Genomic DNA, 12,689 nt, shown 5'->3' with positions numbered 1-12,689 from the left:
GACAGTTCTATTGGTTCTCATTTTAAAGTGAGCCAAAACCTACGAACATTCTCACTTATAATTTCCAAAGAGTATTATGCAGGCACGCAAACTCATTTTAGTTGTATTTCATTTAAATGTAATGGGTAAGAGGGTATGAGAGAGAATGGAAAGTGCAGAGCTATAAAGTAAAATGGTAAAGTAAAAAGTTTGTCAGATAGTATTACAAAAGCCTGAATATTGCAAGAGCTCCGGAGTAAAAACAGTCAGTGAAAAACCCTATGTATGATAGCATTGTGAGAGCGTTAGACTGCATTGTGACGCATCGTTATCTAATTTACATTCTTTATTGATATATTTTCATAAATATCTCAGGTAATGAGTCGGATTGGATTACAATTCTCACTTACAGCTTTGTAGAAGTCTGAGTCAACAGTATCACACAGTACTTCAAGACGTATTATAGTACAAACGATTTCTTGAGCCTGCACCGTTTCAGGCTCTGTTCTGGATACGGCGGTAGAAACTCATTCTTTTTTTGTTGTTTATTTTATCATTATTTACTAATCTCTTTTCTAACTTACAGGTAGCGGATTTCTTTGCAGGCCAAATTCGGAAATGTAGTGTTGATTATTACTTATACATTTTCTCATGTTGTGACAGTTCTATTGGTTCACATTTTAAAGTGAGCCAAAACCTAAGAACATTTTCACTAATTTCCAAAGAGTATTATGCAGGCACGCAAACTCATTTTAGTTGTATTTCATTTAAATGTAATGGGTAAGAGGGTATGAGAGAGAATGGAAAGTGCTGAGCTATGAAGTAAAATGGTAAAGTAAAAAGTTTGTCAGATAGTATTACAAAAGAAACTCATTCTTTTTTGTTTGTTTATTTTATCATTATTTACTTATCTCTCTTCTAACTTAAAGGTAGTGGATCTCTTTGCAGCCCAAATTCGAAAATGCCTAGAGACGGCTAGTAACCAAATATGCTACTATAATTTAATAAATAAGAAATAACCATTCCAGTATGTATCTTAGTGTGCACAGTAAGACAGATCAAATCAAATAGGAAAACATCTGAGCATTAAGCCTGAGGTCTGAATTTGCACTCAACTTCTTCCAATGGCTAACGGATGTTTAATTTTTGAATTTCACTGACCTCCAAATTTCACAAAGAAAACCTTCTTAGCATGATAGTTAATATGACATTTGACTGATATTGGAGATGTTTGCGAATCGGATCTACTACCTTTAATATTATTAAATCTAAAATGATTATTTGAAAGTTCGGAAATGCTGGAAATATCCTACCACAAGGAGGCAAAATATAAATGGTTCACATTTACAATTAATTTTGTTTTTAAAATTTTCTTATTTATTTTCGTTTTTGACAAACTCGCATACCAACGGCTGATATACTGTATAGTAAAGTGAATGTTTCATCTTCCAAACAGCATCCAATGGGATGGAAAACTCCAACTGAAAGGTGGACACCGTGACCATACTCGCTAAAGAAAACGCGTAATAGGGGTCGTTTTTTCTCACGGATTAGATGGAAAGTGTGATGTACGAGCGTATATAATCAAAGGGTATCAAAAAGGCCGAAATTTGGGAAAATGGTATATTGTTCAATCATGATGAAGTACTTCTTTAGGGTGCAGGAAACATTTAAGGAATACTTGTTTTTAAGGCCCGAAAAAATCATATGATCATTACTCGTTTAGGGGCCATTTTGAAAGTCCATGTATGAGCATGGTGTCCACCTTTTAATTGTCGCTACCCCTCCCGGGACAGTATCAAAGGACAGTTTTGTTAATTAACGCAATCCCCCCTTCCTTTAAAAATCCTGGCTTCAGGCCTGCTAACGCGGGTATACAATAGAAAAAATAAAAGTTAAAACAACACCAGGAAAATCACTATTCTCAATTTTGCGGCGCGCTACGCGCGCAGAGTCTCGAACACAATTAAACTTTGCAACTTCCTGGCAAAATGAGTTTTTACTATTTCCTAGATGAAATACCGTAACGCGATTGCATGCAACAGACAAAAATACAAATTTCCTCGAGACTTTAAAACGTCATTAAAACAGTCAAAATTCACAATTTGCGGCGCGCTTCGTGCGCAAATTCTTATACAACTTTTGTAGTTCGGTCGTCCAAAGAATATATATATAAATATATATATATTTATATATATATAATTGTGTGTGTGTGTGTGTGTGTGTGTGTGTGTGTGTGTGTGTCATCATTGGTATTGGTACCGAAGGTCCGTTTTTTTAGTGACCGCACCCCCCCTTGAAAAATCCTGGCTACGGGCCTGCTGGCTGTGTGATGAATGGGACAAAAAACAGGAAGTACACCACCAAAGTAACAACAATGAAGGGATTATCAGATTAAACTGAAAGTAAATATGCTTCATTAACACATTCTGTCCATAATTAATGCCAACTTTCAAATCAGTAGTCTTATCTTTTCAAAAGTTATTAGAGTTGAAAGAGAAGAGTGTGGACAAGGTTTTTCAGAAATGAAAAAGGGATTCTAAAGACACACCTAATCACACTATTCTACCAAAAATTTTCGAGATAAACTGCTAAAAAAACACACTTTCCTGCCCGTTTTATGATACCAAATTTTAGCATAATGTAAAAGAAAACCCGATCTTTCAGAAAATATGAAAAAGTCAAGTGCGGCTGGGTTGACCCATTTCACTTATTTTCAGTCCTCACGCAAAATCAGTGTGTGCGACTTTATGTTCGTTTTGAGGTGCACGGTCACATATGTGACCGTGCTCTACAAAACAAACAAAAATTCGCACGCACTGATTTTGTGTGAGGACTAAAAATAGGTGAAAGGGTCAATTTGGTCCATCTTGACTTTTACATATTTTCCGAAAGAGAGGTCTTCTTCTGCCTGTACAGTGTCGGGGCAATCGTTAAACAGCCCGTTAACGATCAACTTTTATATATTTTTTGAAAGAAGAAGTCTTCTTCTACATTATGTTAAAATTTGGGATCATAAATGAACAGGAAAGTGTTTTTGTAGCAATTCTGAACACTTTTTATAGAATAGTATGATTAGGTGTGTCTTTAGAGTCTCCCTTTCATTTCTTAAAAAAATATATACACACTCTTCACTTTCAACTCTAAAAACTTTAGAAAGGATAATACTACTGCTTTGAAAGTTGGTATCTATAATGGACAGAATGTGTTAATAGAGCATGACCAATTTCAGCTTAATCTGATAATCCCTTCATTGTGGTTAAACTGGTAACTTTCTTTTTGTCCCATTCATTTCACAGGTAGCACAGCTTGGTGAAGATTAAACGCTTGAATAGACCCTGTGCTTCAGAGGCTCTTTTCTCAGTTCACACTTTTCTGAAGTGTGCTTTCTTTCCAATATTTAGATAGGTTAGGAGAGTCCATTTGATTTGAGTTCTATTACGTAATACTTGTATAAGTCTTCAGAGGTTAGCATTTCCCAGGTGTTTAAGGCAGTGAAGTCACATAATGAAATTCAAAGTAGGTAAAAATTCCAAGCAGTCCCAGTTGGCTATAAATACCCGTGTCAGTGAGCAGCAAGCATCTTTTTCAAGTGTGACGGCAGTGAATTATACCAGGGAGGTGAGACACCTCCCTGATTATACATCTCAAACTCCAATGTCTAGTGATCGGGAAGACGACGCTACCTCTCAGCCCCCATCCCCGCGGGGAGATGAGGGCAGGGAAGGCCGCCTTGAAGCTCAACTCGAAAGAGTTATCCGAGATACTCTCCCGCTTCATGGATAGTGCGGCGGCACACCGTTGTAATGACAAACGGCATGCGAGCCATGCCAGCTGGTGGAGGAGAGCTCCTCCTCCCGGCGATTAGTCCGGACATGCGAGCCATGTCTGCAGGGACAGGGGCGCTGCCCCGCCCATCGAAGACTTCAGCGAGCTAGCCAACCCCATCGGCAGCTCATCAGACGACGATATACTCATGCCAGCCTCCTTCCCGGCAAAACTGATTGCGTTGCCCTGTATGGGTGGCCTTGACTCTGCCCTTGTGGTTATGGTCATTTTGACAACCGAATTGATCCGGATGCCATGCCCTTACAGCCAAACTCTTTCAAAGCCTGGTACCAAATTTGATTTTAACTTAAATTCTGATCTCATTTGGGCCAAATTTAAAAACTAGCTGATTTGCTAATGAAGGCAGTTACATTGCCACATCAGAAGGTAAGTCTCTATAAAATCGCGAAGCAAATGCTCAATTGCCATCGAATGCCCAAGCAGTTCTCACACCAAAAATCGAGAGCAAAATTTGGGCGATCCTCCATCAGGAGGACTTGGGTCTTGTGAGCTCCCAACCTCTACAACAAAATGTAGTGAAGGGACTTCTACCACATAGATAAACCCTTTCTGAAATTCACAGATCATGCACGGATAATCATCCATGCAATTGACACAACGAGAATTAAACAACTCATGTCACCATCGATGGCCTGACACTCCCGGGCTTTGCTTATCGTATAATCTGAGCATGCACCATCGAGGTATCTTGAAACCCCTTCTCAACCCTTCTCAACAACACTTGCGCAGCAAGTCGATTCCACTTGATACAAAATTGTTCAGAAAGACATCTGAGAAAAATTGACGTGTCACATAAGCATACATCGTGGGTCATGAATGTCTCTACGCAAGCCAGCAAAATGGAAAAAAAAGGATGAGTATACTGTCCAAAACCGTTCATTGCGGGAAATCTCAAGCTTTTCAAAGATGACTGGTCAAAATAATTTCCGATCCTTGGATATTGGCCACAATATTTGGCTATGAAACTAATAGGTTCATTTCAACCCCATACCAATACATTTTTCCTCTACAAAGTGTACACACACAACCTAAATGGGTCAATTCCTGGCCTGACTAGCATTAAACTAGTCGAGCACGGTTAGTAAAAATTGCTATACGAACATGATGATAGTAAAATGCGGCAATGCAGCTAGTAATGCTCTGCTGGATTAAATCAGGCCATGGTTTACTAACCCAAAGCTAGTCAATCAAGTCTGACTAGCATAAAATTGTATGCTGTACTAGTTTGCAGTGTATACGCCAAGAATTAGTCAAAGTGGAGGAACTAGTGTAAAGCTAGTCGAAGTGGAGAAACTATCATAAACTCGTTGATCTTACGAAAACAGCGCATGTTAGTAAAACTGAAGGAACTACCGTGAACTAGTAAGTCAAGCTGGCAGAACTAGGGTGAATTCCAGTGAATACATATTTGAATGCATTTGGTTAGGCCAATAGAAATTGAGAATTCCCCTGTCATGTGTTTACTTTAAGCCAATCACCAGCCGCAATTTCCCCTGGTTTGGGCGCGGGAAGGTTTACCTGAGCGACGCGTCTGTCGCCTGTGCGTGGACGTACTGTGTGCATGTGTATACGATGTGCTGTGCGTGTATTATATGCATAGGATTTACGTGCTTGGGCAATCGTGAGAATCAGAGCCTGGATGTAATGGACGTGAGAAAATTTCTGTCTTCAAATGGAGTGGGGCGGAGATATTATTCACATTTTTGAAGGTAAGCAAACCATAGATCGATCTAATTATAACTTGTTGAGTTTTTCCAGTATTATGGGCTACTACCTCTCCGTAAACGACCATCTAAGTTATCTTACGTACGAATAACCCCGGGCCAGGGACGCTCCTTGTAACGTTAGTGTACACAGTTAGCTATGGGGCTGGTCGCAGTTACCTTACCATAAACACCTAACAGCTAGAATCCGAGGCCGAAACTCAACTGTTAGGTGTTGGAATCTAATACTACAGTAATACTTGAGTCTTTGTGCATGTTGGGATGGGGCTCGGCCTATTCGCGGACTATAAAGTCTTTAACTTTTTAACGTTAGAAACGCATTTTTCAAACAAAATAGAGTCTAGACCAGGTTATGATTTCCAAAATTAACAAAAATGAGTGACGAATGTAACCGTCATTGACATTGTACATCTGACATTGTAACTGTGTGAGGGGGCTACTTGTACTTTTGTAGGCACCTATAGAGCGAAGTTGAAAAAATGCCTCTCATGATACATCGATCATCAGGAGCTATCTTCTAATAGAGTTCTAAAAGTTCTAACGTTAACATTATGCGTTTCAGAAAATATTGGGACACACTAAACTCTGAGTCTAAATTCTCCAGAACGTTAGTCGTAGGCCTAACGTTAACTACTAACAGTGTAATGTTAGATCTTAGAGAAACTAATAGAACTAGACACGGTCTAGTCTACATGTACTTAAGTTGGGGTTCTACCGAGGTAGGGCTTACTCTAAGTCTAACTGTAAAAGTCTAACCGTTGGCGTTAGTCTAAACAAGTCTCACAACCGTTGGCGTTAATTGTAGGCCCTACTCATTTATTCTATTCCAACTAGAACAGCATTAACGCGAAATAGGCCTACTATTACTAACGGGTTAGGCCCAACTAGTATTAGTAGGTAGTCTAGAACTCCGGTTAGGTCCCCACTCACCCTTCACCGCTATAGCTGGGGACTTCTTTCAACCTCCATAGACTTTGCGCATTAGTGGAGACACACACGCAGAATGAGAGGGGACCGATATCACGATTTAGCCCTAGAACGTAGTAGAAGCAGAACCTAGACCACTGTTAAACATCTAGGGCCTACATTGAACGGTTTTCCAGGATAAGCTATATTCTAGGGCCTAGGTCCGGTTCTCATTGCGGTATCATAGACCTAACGTTAGGTCTACAGTGCAGTGGTATGAACTCTACACAGACTACAAGCATAGCATCATGCACACAGAGATGATCACTGGAAAGTATGTAGAGGGAGACGTCTGGTCGAGTTTAGACCACGGTTAGAGATCGACGTATATAAAGCTGTGCTATAATTAACCCTATTTTAACTGGGGGGGGGGGGGGGGGGTCAAATTGACCCCCTTCTCGACATTTCACGCCACGATTCCGCAACGCGCAAAGATTTTGCCGCGTCATTTCATGACTTTTTTTCATTGAAGTCTCCCGCATATTTTGAGACCAAATTTGCGATGTCCGGGTACACCGTTTTGAAGTTACGCAATGTGTTGCATATGCATGTCAACCTGAAAACAGCTCAAATTCATGATTTCTGTGCAAATCCTATGCAAATTGTGGTTTGTTTGTTGTTGTTTTTTGTTTAATTGATATAAATTAGATTATTTCAACTTTTAACCATTGAAATTAATCAATTCTAATGTAGATAAGCTTGAAAAAGTGCCTGCAACAAATTTTGGAAAAAAAACAAACAAACAATGAAAAACAAAAGATCGAAAAAAACAGTAAAATACATGAAAAATTAACAAAACAATAAAAAAACAAAAGAAACTGATTTTGACTGCGCTATTTTTTTAAAAGAAAATTGTTTGATGTGTCTTGAGGAACTCTGACACAAAAATTTAGCAATCCTTCAGTCTTTTTGTTGGAGTTATATGTAAAAATATAATTTCATGCATAAATTTGCATAATTAATTTATTCAAAAATATAAAATCAACATTTTTTCTATTGTATGACCGTGTAATCTTGTAGTTGACATCCGGCTCTATTTTCAGGCAAAATTTTGCGGCGATCGCGCGATCGGCGGCCGAGATCTGAAGGGGGGTCAAATTGACCCCCCCCCCCCCCCCCCGTAAAAACTTGGTCTCCAACAGCCCAGTTGAAATAGGGTTAATGCAATAGACTAGAAGCGTCCAGAAACTCTACATTGCTATTGAGTCGACAGCCGAATCACTGACACTGTGTTGCCAGAAGGTGATCTCGATTGATAGGCCTACGGTAATAAAAAAAAAAATGGTGAAATTTGGTGATTTATATAATTGTGATGACCTATGTAGTAAAAAGGACTTTTATTTGCCACCACATTCGAGCATCCACACAGCTGGGAGAATACCATAGTGCTATTGCACTCCCACGACATGTGTTGCAATCATCTAAGTAAGAAATACGATGCATGCACTGTTAAGTGTTAGTCCACTGTGACATCACACTTCTAGCTGAAGATCAACGTGCTCACACATCATGGAGATCGATCCCCCTTTTAGCAGACGACAACGGGTACTATATTTGAACATTGTTTTTTATGAAAGTTACAGGTGACCTTAGGCATTGAAATTTGGCAGAGATCATCTTTGGGTCTTTCTAAATATGCTGATCGATGTAGCTAATAAGTAATTTCTAGCTTTTCTATTGATGCACACTTAGTATTTGTGTGGACAAAACGGAACTGCATATTGTCTTGTGGAGATGAGTTCTAAATCCATTTCTGAACATTGTGTTTTCATGCTTTCCTCCAGATAAAAAGACGTAACATGACAGTTCTTCGGGAGTGATGGTGATTTAAAGGAACTCGGTAAAGGGGTCATCATTTGGAGAACGAAGACAGATTGATAGCTGTACAGTCTCTGTCACACCACGAGGGTGCAGATCACCAGATTGAAGAAGTACATGTAACAGATGTGGCCAACGACTAGCCATTGAATGCAGGGTTGACGAATGCTAGAAACACCGGGCCAACATCAGCGAAGGAGCCTCTGAGATATGGACTTCCATTGCACTAACCCTGCTGTAAGCTATTCTGTTGTTTTCCACGATGATTAATGAAGGGAGACTAGTTTGAAATTGATTCACATTTATTTTACATTCTAGAGTCTCAGTAATTACATAAGAGGCTACATTAAGAGACTGAAAGCTTTGTTGGTTTTGTTTTGTTTGAAGAAATGATTTTCAAGTATTAATTATTCTTCATGGAGCAGTTTTGGAGCTGTCCTTCTCTCTGAAAATGAAAGCCTTGAGAGGTTAGTACTCGTATTTAAGAAAAATGTGTACTTGCTGTATCGACAGAAGTGAAAACCATGTTATGGTCAGTCTTGAGTTGTGTAAGTAGAGCTGAACGTTGCTTATGGCAAATATGTATATTAAATGATTTTGCACTTCAAGTTTATAATGTAAACTGGAGGGACCTATTATCCTCATGCCATAATTTGTATGATTTATAAAACCTTTAAATTTTACTTATTTGCCCAGGAATTCAACACACACATCACTCCAAGGGGGAGGAGATACTTCAATAGCTGATGGAAGGAGTTCTGACTGCTCCAAGGAGACACCTGCTTATCCAGATCATCGTAGCATATTTCTTGTTGATAATGGAAGCAGAAAACTGTACAGCGTAAGTTCAATTGTTTGAATACTGGTCTGGAAAACCAGTTTCCCATTGTCATGTCTTGTACTATACATTTCCATGCAATATAGCACCATCTAATTTGCCTGTTCACTTTTGTTTTTGTCTTCTCAAATATAGAGAATAACAGTCTAAAATGTGCCCCCCCCCCCCCCCCAAAAAAAAAAAAAAAAAAAAAAAATGAAGGGACCGGTAAGTATAACGTTGTAAATGAAGTGATGGTTATAGATTTAAAAATAAAGACTGATATACTTGTATGAAACATGTAAACAGAGTGTACCTACAAGACTCCGCGCTGACTTATTTTCTTGGTAGCCCCATTGGGCCACATGTAAATGATAATAGTCCTAATACTTATGATATAATTATAATAATGATGAATAAAAAAAATGGAAATTGATTTGCCATAAAGTTCGATGGATAATCACATCTTGTATTTTTCTGCTAACTGTGCACATCCACACTTAACCCATCTGCATGAAATTTTCATTTGTATTAACTGATATTTGGTGTAAGAAGCACATGAATAAAGTACTTGAAACAGCGGTACTGAATAGCAATAGAAATTAATGCCAAGGAAAAAAAACATGAAAATAGTTCAGCCCCTTAAAAGATTGAAATGAGGGTCAATTTTTTGATGTTATATATTTGCTTTGTAGAATATGATTAACATTCTTCTTGCTTCCTTTTTAAATTCAGATACCCAAGTAGTGAGCAAAAGACGCGTTGAAGCCAAGGCAGTTGCGATGCAGTACCCCACTTTGTGAGACACCACACAAGGTGCACAAGGATATGTAAGTTTATACTCATAAGTTTATGTGATCTACAACTTTTTAGCCCTCTTTAGCAGAAAGCTTAAGTGACATACATGGTATCTTATTCATCTAGCTTGCAAAAACTTGAACATTTTCAACTTTTCTCCAGAGATAGTGGACAGAATTCAACCATACTAGGAGTTGATCATCCTTGTTTAGTTAGGGGGCAAGGACCCAAAGTTGTTCAGGATATGGTCATGAGCCCCCCCCCCAAAAAAAAAAAAATGGCCTTTACAGGGAAATTAATTGCATCTATGTCTTAATTAAATCATTGGGCAAATATACAGGCCATGTGGGGGCTTTTGATAATCTTTGATGTACATGTTCATAGATGTCTAATAAATTTTGTGTGCAGATTGGTCTGATTCCATGACTTAGGTTGGATGTACGTAAACTCCAACGTAACGTAATGTAATGTAAGCTCCAACATGCCAGTTGCGCCGTTCATTTATTATAAACCTATTCTCGTTTTCTTCCATAAGAATGCCACTACATGTATTTCTACTGCTATCAGATCTTCATCAGTTATAGTCAACTCTGTGCCAAAGTGAAATTTGTTGAGACTCGAGAAAAAGCTTTGACCTACAATGCATTCTTATATTTCAGGCTGTATGACAAGGATCTCGGGATTCATTGAGTATCGTTTGGAGACCTTGAGGAGCTATGACACCACTCATCAACTCAGGCAGAGAGAGAGTAGTTGCAGCTCCCACCAAGCCCCTGACTGAACACAATTCCAACGTTAGATTAGAAGCCCAACGAGAAGAGACAGCTACCATCGGTGTATAGGCCTACGTACATATCCTTGCTTTTTCCTCTTTTGAGATACATTAAATGCTCCTCTGAAGTTGGAACTTACATTCTTGTTGAAGAGTCAGCCTCATCAGGCTCATCTGTAGTTGAACATGAAGCTGTTACCAGGACGTACTGCAGCACTTCAACACTAAAAGTAGAACAGGGCTCGTCGATGAAAAGAGTTTGTTTTGAAACTTCAAGGTGCCCTGAAAACAACCTTATTATAGGGAAGATTTTATTTTCCCAAACAACTGGCAGTATTCACCAAATATTGTGATGACACAAAACGATCCAAATTCTGTATGTTCATCCATGCTTCCTTCCATGTGTCCATCTGTTACAGTTTCAGTAACTTTTTTGAACTTCAATCGTAACCAAACTTGGATAATAGGTGCACTATGGTAACTTTCCCCTTATGACACACTTTGAAGTCACATGACAGGGTCAAAGCCTCAAAAGTCAAAAAACAAGGTCATTTGAGGTATAATTGTTAGTTTATTTTGGTTAACTGTTTAAAATTTTGTCAATTAGTGCTAGTTGATATTTAATTTGAATATTAGATGATCAAATATCAGTAACACAATAAACTGCCTTTAGTCAGAAACTGGCTTTCTGGTGAAAAAAAAAAAATTGATCTATTTTTAGGACAGAGACTGGTCGATCCATGTACTGTTTTCAAAATGTGGTCTTAACAACTGCTAGTGAAGTGGGTAATGTTCATTGTGTCTATTTTAAACTCAACTGAGCCAAAGGCTTGAGTGAGCTATTGCGATCGATCGCTTTTTGTTCGTCATGCGTCGTGCATAGACTTTTACATTTTCATCTTCTTCTCAAGAATTGGTGGGCGGATATCAACCAAACTTGGTGGGGATCATTCTTATGGGGTAGGGACCAAAAGTTGTTCATGTGGAGCATGTGGCCCAGGGGGACAGCCCCAAGGGGAAAAAGGGGGTAATCTTTAAAAATCTTCTTCTCCAGACCCCAAAACAATGCAGTTAATATGTTATTTGTAGATCTATACATTTACCTATAAAGAATATAGTTTGTTCATGGAAAGACCCAAGTTTCGGTGGTGGGGGCCAAGGGGAAAAAACACATGTCCATCTTCTTCAAACCGGAGTCCAGATTTCAGTCAAACTTGGTTGGGATCATCCTTAGTGGGTAGGGTCCCAAGGTTGTTCATGTTGAGCATGTGGTCGAGGGGGGGGGGGGGGGGGGGCAAGGGAAGATGGGAGAAACTTTTGTGCTCCAGATCCAAAAGCATTATAGGCAAGATATGGTGTATGTGGATATCTTTATAGGTGAAGAATATACGTTCATGACAATGCCTCAATACCTATGATAACCTCCTTGGAGCTCGGGGGTGGGGGGGGGGGGGGGGGGGGGGCAGAGGATAGGGCCCCCAAGAGAGGGAAAAAAAATCTTGCTCTCCAGACCCGAAAGCATTACAGTCAAGATACGTTTTAAGTAGATACCTTAAAGATAAAGAATATTCATGAAATGTTGTTCATGACAATACCTCGGAAAACCCCTTTGGACAGACTGTTTTGTGTACTAACATCGGTCTTGTACTAGTCTGATTTCATACCTTGATACCACCTTCAGAAATGCATCCTTTCTGTACAAAATGGCATGATATAAAAAGAAAGTCAAAATCTGAAATTTTTAGAGAATTTGTTCCGTTTGTTGTATCTTTAGATCAGATTAATACATTACATGTACCTACATTTGTATTGGATGTTACATCACTGCAAGCCTCATTACATCTTATTCTTATGGACAGTAATGTGTTTGTGTGTGAAAGTTTATGAAATATACTCTGTAATAACGAAATTGTATAGGAACCACACACATTATCTCAATGAGTTATTACTATATGCCTATGTTATA

The 12,689-nt window shown here is 38.9% G+C and overlaps 1 long non-coding RNA gene across 2 annotated transcripts; it reads left to right on the top strand.

The window, feature by feature from the left end:
* Positions 1-4,854: 4,854 nt before the first annotated feature.
* Positions 4,855-10,185, top strand: LOC139716853 (uncharacterized). 2 transcript variants are annotated; one of them, XR_011709922.1, is made up of 3 exons: positions 4,855-5,537; positions 9,033-9,177; positions 9,889-10,185. It is a non-coding gene; the product is annotated as an uncharacterized lncRNA (long non-coding RNA). The 2 variants fall into 2 exon arrangements; XR_011709921.1 differs by lacking the exon at positions 4,855-5,537 and adding an exon at positions 8,509-8,573.
* The last annotated feature ends 2,504 nt before the right edge of the window (positions 10,186-12,689 follow it).

The sequence above is a fragment of the Diadema antillarum genome, unplaced genomic scaffold (assembly GCF_040938485.1).
Source record: "Diadema antillarum isolate AM-2024a unplaced genomic scaffold, OU_Dant_1.0 scf00000070, whole genome shotgun sequence".
Taxonomy (NCBI): domain Eukaryota; kingdom Metazoa; phylum Echinodermata; class Echinoidea; order Diadematoida; family Diadematidae; genus Diadema; species Diadema antillarum.
Note: the sequence above shows the minus strand (reverse complement) of the source record. Positions and strands in the feature narration are given on the sequence as shown.